The following is a 12,006-nucleotide window of genomic DNA, read 5'->3' on the forward strand; positions in this document are numbered from 1 at the left end:
GTAGGCGATCACGGAAAACACGGAGAGGCCCGCGCACGCTGTGCCCGAACACAAGCTCAGAGGGGCTAAAACCAAGTGATTCTTGAACACTTTCCCTTACTGCTAAAAGCAGAAAAGGCAAGCCTTCATCCCACGTTTTGCCCGTCTCAGTACAGTACTTTTTCATCATTGACTTGAGCGTCTGATGGAAACGCTCTAGGGCGCCCTGACTCTCAGGATGATATGCACTGGACTGTCTGTGTTTGATGGACAAAGTCTTCATAACCTGAGCAAAAAGCTTCGAAACAAAATTAGTACCCTGGTCCGACTGTAGGGAAACCGGTAAACCGAAAATGGAGAAAAAGTTAATTAATGCCTTAATTACTTCTTTGGCCTTTAATGTACGCAGCGGAATCGCCTCAGGGAAGCGAGTGGCAGCGCACATTAAAGTGAGCAAGTATTGATAACCCGACTTCGTTTTGGGAAGTGGGCCAACGCAATCAATGATAATGTGTTCAAATGGTTCTCCCATAACCGGAATAGGCACTAACGGAGCGGGAGGAATAGTTTGGTTCGGTTTGCCCATGATTTGGCAAACATGACACGAACGGCAGAATTTAGCCACATCAGATTTCAATCCTGGCCAATAAAAATAGCGCAGGATGCGAGAGTACATTTTGCGTATGCCTAAATGACCAGCCAAATTGTCATGAGCGAGACTCAAAACTTGAGAACGAAAAGGTTGCGGAACAACAACCTGCTGCACCGAATTCCACCCGAGATTGCCGACGGTAGGTGGAAACCAAGTGCGCGTCAAAATGCCATCCACAACACTGTACACACCCGGCGCGTCCTGCACTCGAGCGCCCTCCCAGAAAACAGTGAGAGATGGATCATTTTGCTGCGCCGAAACGAAAGCCTCTTTATCAACATCAAACACAAAATCAGTCGAAACATGCAGTACACCATCATCCTTCTGTCTAGGCTTTGCGGCAGAACGAATCACTGGTTGATCAAAGCACATGAATGTGTCACTCAAGACAGACTCATCACGGCCCCTCCTCGCTTGCGCCCGGGTCACAGCGCACGCAGGGAACAAAACCGTGTCACCAATACTCACCGACTGATCCAAACAGACCACAGGATTGTCGACAATCTCCGGCGTGGGAAACACCTTTCCACCCGCCAGATCATTGCCGAGAATCAGCGCCACACCACCAACTGGTAAACACTCGCGGGTACCCACCTGCACAAGACCAGAAACCAGAGGTGAACACAAAAACACATTATGCAACGGAGCGCGCGACGAATTCATTTCTACTCCTAACACGAGAGCATCAGAACCACAGAAAGACTTCTCTGAAAAAGGCAATACATCACGCAAGATGAGAGATTGTGAGGCTCCAGTGTCGCGCAGGATCATGATTGGCACTTTATCGTCATCCTGGCCCGACAGAGAGACAAACCCTTTTAGCAAGAATGGACCAAACTGCTCCACCGTTTCCCTCGAAACAGCCTCAGCTGTGACAGGGGAGAGCGGCGGATAAAAAGTTTGAACAAACCCCACTGGTTTTGGTCTTTTTGGATTCTGATTCTCCTTGCGCTGCAGAGCAGGGCACAAAGAAATGAGGTGACCCTTCTCATGGCAATAGAAACACTCACGAGTCTCCGAGGAGACCGCATTAGCATCCGAACTAGGTGGGTTTTTGGAAAACGATTTTTTTCCCGATCTGCCCCCCGCAGGGTCACGGCGGGCAGAGGGAGACGAAAACACAGATCGATGTGTCAAAACAAACTCGTCGGCGCATACCGCCGCTTTATCCAAACTGTCCACTTTCTGCTCGTTTAAGTAGACAACAATGCGCTCATTTAAGCAGGATTTAAATTCCTCCAACAAAATCAATTCACGGATCTGGTGAGCAGTCACAGCTTTAGTAGCCGTGCACCATTTGTCAAACAACACAGATTTCTCTCTGGCAAATTCTACATAGGTTTGATCGGCAGTTTTCTCACATGAAGAACGAAAGCGCTGTCTATACGCCTCGGGTACGAGGGCATAGCTGCGTAATATGGTCTTTTTAACCACTTCATAATCCAAACTCTGATCGATAGATAAAGCCGCACACACATCCCGCGCTTTTCCCACAAGTTTGCATTGCAATAACAGACTCCACATGTTTTTAGGCCAATTCACAGTGGTAGCAATGCGCTCAAATGCATCAAAATACGAATCTACCTCCGCTTCTCTGAAGGGAGGGACAAGGGAAATATGCTTACTGATATCGAAGGTCGGTGTCGCACCATGGGTGGTCGTAGACGTTCCAACAGCTCCTGCCGACTGCAGTGAGCTGTGCTGGGGGAGCGGTTCCCTCTCGAGCTCCGCCGCCCTGATCCGTAATTGAAGCGCCTCTACCTCCATAGCCTTCACATCAAGATCCAGCCTTCTCAACCGGATAGTGAGCTCGAGACCCCGTGTGTCGAGGACTCCCCCAGCAGCGGCGTTAGTATCCGTTGGACTCTGGGAAGCGGAGGCATCCCCTCCATCTTCCAGGTCAGATAATGCCGGGGCGTGCGAGGCCGCACCCCCGCTAGACTGCACAGATGTACTAACATGCTGCTGTTGGCTCTCCATGAGCCCTTTCTCGGTGAGTTTTCCCTCAACACACCGTTTCAACCCGGCTTTATTAAGACCGGTTGGAACCTGGATATTAAAGGCTTTGGCAACCAGGTTCAATTCCACTTTCGTAAAGTTATCTAAATTTCGGAGAGTGGGAGAAGCAGGAGGTGTGTGTGTGTCCTCCTCTATTTCATCAGACAAAATACTACTTGTTCCTATTTGACCAGAAGACATTTAAATCTAACCCCTACACTAGCAAACTGCCAAACCACAGAGAGACAAAAAAAAAAAACTAATGTTTGACTACTCACCAGACCGGGAATGAACAAGAGAAAACGAACGAACAACACTTCCACTCGCGCCGCCTTTTAACAAAAAACAACGAAACGAACCAAGGCCAAACTAGGCCGCAAAAATAATTTAAATACTCAAAAGTATCCAAAAAATGATCAGAATCCAAAGAAGCCAAATTACAATAATACTTACAAACAAACCTAATTACGAGGGGTAACCTTGAGAGCGAAAAAAGAGAACCTCCAAATTATTTTTGGGCAAAATTTGGAGTTCACTTTTTTTTAAATTTTTTTTATTAACTTTCCGAATTAATATCAAACAATGGTCCTATCTACTTTTACGAGCCCCCAATCATGTTACGCACCTTCGTCTAGGGTGAAGGAACATAACATAATTCAAGAGGAGACAGGGTTGAAAAAAGAACTTAGTTTATTGTTGTAGCTCTTTTTCCGTTTAGCAGAGACAAAGTTTACATTTCTTGTTCTTTGGTTCACATTTTCACAACTGTAGTATTGGCTTCAAGGTGCAGGTTCTATTCTAAGGAAAACGGCTCTAACTGGAAATCAAAAGTTTACCCCTAACTTAGGCCCTAACCGAGAGTTAAACAAAAATACACTTCTAAATCCCTAACTAACCTAACTAACCAAAATTACAATAAATCAGGGAAAAGAAAACTACCTGGCACCCCTACATGGTGGAGTAGGAACCGGGCTTTACATACAGATAAATAGCAATTTACAGACCGAATAGTAACAATTATTATATATATATATATATGAGTGAAGATATATATATATTAAATAACGAAATAACTGGGCAACAAAACCAAACAAAAATAGATCTAAGGCAACTTACGGCAGAACTGAACGAATGAATAAAGAACAAACTAAACAAAACAAAAGGCAGGCGAACGAGCGAAGGACAGAGGGATCGAGTCTCTGCTGCTAGATATGCTGTCGTCCTCCGATGCAGTCCAAGTTCAACTGAGCTTTTATAGAGCGACAGGAAGAGTGCTCAGCCAACAGGAAACTGGTGTTGTCGGGGAGAGCGAATAAGGAAGGGAGGGGCAGGTCCAGTCAGGGACCTGTCACTCACAGCCATGTCTGTATTCATCCATATGAGATCTGTAGCCAACAGTCTCATCGTCTCATTCATTATTAGGGAACAAAAGAAACACAGCTTATAATATGCCTTATATAATACAATATATCATAGATTTCCAACTTATAATTATTATCCCAGTTTAATAGTCACCATAAATAATAATTATACTTAAACAAATATAATCAAATCACAACAGGACCGTGGTCCGTAACACTATGGTAGAGAGACTATGGTAGAGAGACTCTGGCAGAGAGACTCTGGCAGAGAGACTATGGTAGAGAGACTATGGTAGAGAGACTATGGTAGAGAGACTGGCAGAGATACTATGGCAGAGAGACTATGGCAGAGAGACTATGGTAGAGAGACTATGGTAGAGAGACTGGCAGAGAGACTATGGTAGAGAGACTATGGTAGAGAGACTGGCAGAGAGACTATGGTAGAGAGACTATGGTAGAGAGACTCTGGCAGAGAGACTCTGGCAGAGAGACTATGGTAGAGAGACTATGGTAGAGAGACTGGCAGAGATACTATGGTAGAGAGACTATGGCAGAGAGACTATGGCAGAGAGACTATGGCAGAGAGACTCTGGCAGAGAGACTATGGCAGAGAGACTCTGGCAGAGAGACTATGGCAGAGAGACTATGGCAGAGAGACTATGGTAGAGAGACTATGGTAGAGAGACTATGGTAGAGAGACTATGGCAGAGAGACTATGGCAGAGAGACTCTGGCAGAGAGACTCTGGCAGAGAGACTATGGCAGAGAGACTATGGCAGAGAAGGGAACGAGGATCAACTCTCTGTCAGGTGAAAATCACCGTAATCTGTTTCCACACTATATACAGAACCAGTGTTCTCTCCTTTGGAAGCACTGCATGCAGGACAATAATCACAGCAAAACCAACATGTAAGAAAATCTCATGATATTTAGTCGACTAAAACTAAAACATTCCAGGTGACTAAAACGTGACTAAAACTAAAATCAAAATGTTCTGTCAAGAACAACCCTGCTGTGGTGTTACTGCTGGAGGCTGCGTGGGGTTGTTGGTTTGACTCCGCAAACCACAATTCCCCTGAGCAAAGAAGTGTACGGTAAAACCCACAGTGTTCATTTGAACTCGGAACGCAGTGTACACACATGTAACCAATCAATGACCAATCAATGTGACCTTTAACCTTTATGTAAACCCTATGCACGTCATTGCCTGGAGTCAATGCTTGGTCCCTATTTTAAGACAGGCTTTCTGAAATAGGCGCTTGTAGTTTAGGCTATAGACCAATTATTTGTTTACAAACATTGGGACTGGGCGAACGGGTGACTGTTTCATGTAATCAATTCCCAACAGATCTCCAAACCTGTTGTTTTGGGGAGCGCTGGTTTCAGTCAATTCAATCTCTCTTGTGAGTTGGCTAGTGAGGTGAAATGAAATTAAATGAAATGATTCCTATATTTACCCAGGGTATCTGGGCTAAGCTCAAGAACTTGTTTCCAGCCAGGCCCTGCTCATAGAACATTTCATGGTAGGGGTTCAATGCCTTGTTCAAGGGCACTTCAGCGGTGGTAATTTTAACGTGTCGGACCGCTGATTCGAACTGGCGACCTTCCGGTATCAAGACCGCTCCGCAATCCGTTCAGCCACCGCTGCCACAAGTGCCACAGGTGCACCACAGGTGTAACCTGACTCCGCCAGATGGGGCAGCAGAGAGTACACTGGGTTCCCCTTCTCCTGCTCCCATCTGGGAACTCTCAGGCAGACTTGATGCCCGGGCACAAAACGGCCTGGCCAATCAGCAGCAGCTAGAAGCTAGAAGCTGCTGCTAGAAGCTGCTAGAAGCTGCTGCTGATTGGCCAGGCCGTTTTGTGGCCGGGCATCAAGATAAAAATAATTCATCTTTTCGGGCGATGACGGGCGATTGGGCGATGTGTCGCCCGCTGTTAAAACGTACTGTAAACCGCTCTGGATTAAGAGCGTCTGTGAACTTGTGAATTGCTTTGTATAAGCGTATATATCAGATCCTGTTCCGAGTATAGCCGTACACAGGATTCGTCACCACAAAAACGTGGCGTTTACACGACTCAGTGCGCCGTGGCGTACAATGCAGATGGTTTGTCTACGACATTTACTGTACTTCTACTGTACTTCTACTGTACTTCTACTGTACTTCTACTGTACTTCTACTGTACTTCTCAAGAAGCCATACAGTATATCTGCAAATTGAACAATCTGCCCCCCTGGAACGTGTTTAGACTTAGATAGCATTTGAAACAGACTTTTAGCATGTCATGTAGACAGCACAATAATTGCATTGTATGTAGTCATAGCACTTCATAGTATATATGTACAGCATAGTATAGCATATATGTATAGTTTATATGTATAGTGTCATTATATAGATATGTTCTAGTTACGTTCTTAGCTTACGCATGTTTCTTGATAAATGCATTTTACATATGTGATGTATTCCCATGTTTTTGTTCTTGCTTAATGTAAATCGCTCTGGATTAAGAGCGTCTGGTAAATGCCTAAATTGTAAATTGTAAATTGTGTTTGAGAAGGTCTGATTCATGTCTTATGGAGGATTGGAGGTGATCAAACATGATGAATATATAATGTGTGCTCTCACAGTGTTCTCTGTGGTCACTGACCATATAAGGCTATGCCTATATCCTCTCTCCTCTCCCATTGGTCACTGCCCATATAAGGCTATACCTATATACATATACCATACACCTCTCTCCTCTCCCATCCTCCTCCAATGTCCTTCGTTCACACAAAAGTAGGTTAGCTGACACGGCAGTCACCATGGTAACGGCTCTCTGCTCCTCTGTTGAGGAGTATAGTTAGAGGACGCACGCACGCACGCACGCACGCACGCACGCACGCACGCACGCACGCACGCACGCACGCACAATGTGTGTGTGCGTGCGCATGCGTGTGCGTTTCATTGACGCTGAATAAAATAATAAAATCACACTCGTGTGAAGTGAGGGGCGCTCATATATCATATATAACAGAATGAATTGTTTGTCATTGTCATCTAGTGCCTTACATTTTGCCTTACAACAACTCAAATTTCCTAAAATATTCTTTATATAATCATATTTATTGCATTTTAATAGGAAGTGTGTCTCAGTCTCTACCTGCTGAGGTACAATGACCACACACTCTGTTCTGGAGGTAGATAGGACTTCTTGTGTCGTCCTTTCTCTATGGCCAGACTGTGGTCACTCACTCTGTATTTGGTCAAGATCTGTCTTTGCTTTTTATCTTTGACCGAAAACAGATACTCAGCCAGTTTATATTCATGTTTTAGGGCCAGATAACAATTAAGTTTGTTTTGAGTTTTGGTTTGATTAGTCCAATGTTCCAGATGTGTGTCTTTTATTAATTTACTAATTTGGTTGACTCTAATTAGTGGTTGTAAAGCAGTGCTGGTCTGAGGTTGAGGCTGGACACTGTTGTTGGGTTGTTGTGAGTGATCAATAAGTCCAAGGACCAGTTGGCAGAAGGGACTCTTTTGGGGTTTCATCTCCTGAGATTGCAGGGCCTGGAATACCAGGATCTCTCTCTCTCTCTCTCTCTCTCTCTCTCTCTCTCTCTCTCTCTCTCTCTCTCTCTCCTATCCTAGTCTATTTTGTCTGCCCCTCTCTCCCTCTCGTCTAATCTCATTCATTTCCTTCTCATCCTCTCTCTCTCTCTCTTGCTCAGTCAAGACGCTATTGGATGGCGATCAGTGGCCCTCTGTGTCGGCGCCGAGCACAGACTGAGGAGAGAGAGGGAGGGGGGGGGGGGGGAGAGATAGAGAGATATAGAGAGAGAGAGAGTCAATAATTACAGGACTTCCTAGGCTTTCAAAGCCCCTTTTATCTCGCCCTTCCTGTGGATCAGAGAGAGAGAGAGAGAGAGAGAGAGAGAGAGAGAGAGAGAGAGAGAGAGAGAGAGAGAGAGAGAGAGAGAGAGAGAGAGAAGAGCAAATGCACCATTTGTTGGTTTTGTATTTCCATAAGCTAGTTTTAGTAGGCTATGTAACATAATATAGGCCTATTGGATGTCAATGTGCACAGCTGTCTTTACACATTTTAGTTCATCTTTTTAATTATACATATATTATATTTAGGCCTATTTGATTTTATTGTCTTGTTTCACACTTTGACAATGAAAACAACACGTTGAGCGAGAGAGAGAGAGAGAGAGAGAGAGAGAGAGAGAGAGAGAGAGAGAGAGAGAGAGAGAGAGAGAGCGAGAGAGAGAGAGAGAGTAAAGTTCCAACTATCACACACACACACACACACACACACACACACACACACACACACACACACACACACACACACACACACACACACACACACACACACACACACACACACACACACACACACACACACACACACACACACACGTATATTTCTTAAAATTATCCAAAACTATGCAGGAGTTTCAATGGGGAGACTTTTCAGCTGTGTTCATAGCTATAGGCCTACAGCTGTGTTCATAGCTATAGGCCTACAGCTGTGTTCATAGCTATAGGCCTACAGCTGTGTTCATAGAGGCCTACAGCTGTGTTCATAGAGGCCTACAGCTGTGTTCATAGCTATAGACCTACAGCTGTGTTCATAGCTATAGGCCTACAGCTGTGTTCATAGCTATAGACCTACAGCTGTGTTCATAGCTATAGGCCTACAGCTGTGTTCATAGCTATAGACCTACAGCTGTGTTCATAGCTATAGGCCTACAGCTGTGTTCATAGCTATAGGCCTACAGCTGTGTTCATAGAGGCCTACAGCTGTGTTCATAGCTATAGGCCTACAGCTGTGTTCATAGAGGCCTACAGCTGTGTTCATAGAGGCCTACAGCTGTGTTCATAGCTATAGACCTACAGCTGTGTTCATAGCTATAGGCCTACAGCTGTGTTCATAGCTATAGACCTACAGCTGTGTTCATAGCTATAGGCCTACAGCTGTGTTCATAGCTATAGACCTACAGCTGTGTTCATAGCTATAGGCCTACAGCTGTGTTCATAGAGGCCTACAGCTGTGTTCATAGCTATAGGCCTACAGCTGTGTTCATAGCTATAGGCCTACAGCTGTGTTCATAGCTATAGGCCTACAGCTGTGTTCATAGCTATAGGCCTACAGCTGTGTTCATAGAGGCCTACAGCTGTGTTCATAGCTATAGGCCTACAGCTGTGTTCATAGCTATAGGCCTACAGCTGTGTTCATAGAGGCCTACAGCTGTGTTCATAGCTATATACCTACAGCTGTGTTCATAGCTATTGGCCTACAGCTGTGTTCATAGCTATAGACCTACAGCTGTGTTCATAGCTAGACCTACAGCTGTGTTCATAGCTATAGGCCTACAGCTGTGTTCATAGCTATAGGCCTACAGCTGTGTTCATAGCTATAGGCCTACAGCTGTGTTCATAGCTATAGGCCTACAGCTGTGTTCATAGAGGCCTACAGCTGTGTTCATAGCTAGACCTACAGCTGTGTTCATAGAGGCCTACAGCTGTGTTCATAGCTATAGACCTACAGCTGTGTTCATAGCTAGACCTACAGCTGTGTTCATAGAGGCCTACAGCTGTGTTCATAGCTATAGACCTACAGCTGTGTTCATAGCTATAGGCCTACAGCTGTGTTCATAGCTATAGACCTACAGCTGTGTTCATAGCTATAGGCCTACAGCTGTGTTCATAGCTATAGGCCTACAGCTGTGTTCATAGAGGCCTACAGCTGTGTTCATAGCTATAGGCCTACAGCTGTGTTCATAGCTATAGGCCTACAGCTGTGTTCATAGAGGCCTACAGCTGTGTTCATAGCTATATACCTACAGCTGTGTTCATAGCTATTGGCCTACAGCTGTGTTCATAGCTATAGACCTACAGCTGTGTTCATAGCTAGACCTACAGCTGTGTTCATAGCTATAGGTCTACAGCTGTGTTCATAGCTATAGGCCTACAGCTGTGTTCATAGCTATAGGCCTACAGCTGTGTTCATAGCTATAGGCCTACAGCTGTGTTCATAGCTATTGGCCTACAGCTGTGTTCATAGCTATAGACCTACAGCTGTGTTCATAGCTAGACCTACAGCTGTGTTCATAGCTATAGGCCTACAGCTGTGTTCATAGCTATAGGCCTACAGCTGTGTTCATAGCTATTGGCCTACAGCTGTGTTCATAGCTATAGACCTACAGCTGTGTTCATAGCTAGACCTACAGCTGTGTTCATAGCTATAGGCCTACAGCTGTGTTCATAGCTATAGGCCTACAGCTGTGTTCATAGCTATAGACCTACAGCTGTGTTCATAGCTATAGGCCTACAGCTGTGTTCATAGCTATAGGCCTACAGCTGTGTTCATAGAGGCCTACAGCTGTGTTCATAGCTATAGACCTACAGCTGTGTTCATAGCTATAGGCCTACAGCTGTGTTCATAGCTATAGGCCTACAGCTGTGTTCATAGCTATAGACCTACAGCTGTGTTCATAGCTATAGACCTACAGCTGTGTTCATAGCTATAGGCCTACAGCTGTGTTCATAGCTATAGGCCTACAGCTGTGTTCATAGCTATAGGCCTACAGCTGTGTTCATAGAGGCCTACAGCTGTGTTCATAGCTATAGGCCTTCATAGAGACCTACAGCTGTGTTCATAGCTATAGGCCTACAGCTGTGTTCATAGAGGCCTACAGCTGTGTTCATAGCTATAGGCCTACAGCTGTGTTCATAGCTATAGGCCTACAGCTGTGTTCATAGAGGCCTACAGCTGTGTTCATAGCTATAGGCCTACAGCTGTGTTCATAGCTATAGGCCTACAGCTGTGTTCATAGCTATAGGCCTACAGCTGTGTTCATAGCTATAGGCCTACAGCTGTGTTCATAGCTAGGCCTACAGCTGTGTTCATAGCTATAGGCCTACAGCTGTGTTCATAGCTATAGGCCTACAGCTGTGTTCATAGCTATAGACCTACAGCTGTGTTCATAGAGGCCTACAGCTGTGTTCATAGCTATAGGCCTTCATAGAGACCTACAGCTGTGTTCATAGCTATAGGCCTACAGCTGTGTTCATAGAGGCCTACAGCTGTGTTCATAGCTATAGGCCTACAGCTGTGTTCATAGCTATAGGCCTACAGCTGTGTTCATAGAGGCCTACAGCTGTGTTCATAGCTATAGGCCTACAGCTGTGTTCATAGCTATAGGCCTACAGCTGTGTTCATAGCTATAGGCCTACAGCTGTGTTCATAGCTATAGGCCTACAGCTGTGTTCATAGCTATAGGCCTACAGCTGTGTTCATAGAGGCCTACAGCTGTGTTCATAGCTATAGGCCTACAGCTGTGTTCATAGCTATAGACCTACAGCTGTGTTCATAGCTAGGCCTACAGCTGTGTTCATAGCTATAGGCCTACAGCTGTGTTCATAGCTATAGGCCACAGCTGTGTTCATAGCTAGGCCTACAGCTGTGTTCATAGCTATAGGCCTACAGCTGTGTTCATAGCTATAGACCTACAGCTGTGTTCATAGCTAGACCTACAGCTGTGTTCATAGCTATAGGCCTACAGCTGTGTTCATAGCTATAGGCCTACAGCTGTGTTCATAGCTATAGGCCTACAGCTGTGTTCATAGCTATAGGCCTACAGCTGTGTTCATAGCTATAGGCCTACAGCTGTGTTCATAGCTATAGGCCTACAGCTGTGTTCATAGCTATAGGCCTACAGCTGTGTTCATAGCTATAGGCCTACAGCTGTGTTCATAGAGGCCTACAGCTGTGTTCATAGCTATAGACCTACAGCTGTGTTCATAGCTATAGGCCTACAGCTGTGTTCATAGCTATATAGTTTGCAACAATAATACCAATAACAGTGCAAGCAAATCAATAAAGTACCTTGTCCCCCTTTCCAGCTAGGTGCTATCTTCTGTGTGTGTGTGTGTGTGTGTGTGTGTGTGTGTGTGTGTGTGTGTGTGTGTGTGTGTGTGTGTGTGTGTGTGTGTGTGTGTGTGTGTGGCATCAGTTAGTTCCATGG

This window comes from Electrona antarctica (assembly GCF_951216825.1).
Source record: "Electrona antarctica genome assembly, contig: scaffold_221, whole genome shotgun sequence".
Classification (NCBI taxonomy): domain Eukaryota; kingdom Metazoa; phylum Chordata; class Actinopteri; order Myctophiformes; family Myctophidae; genus Electrona; species Electrona antarctica.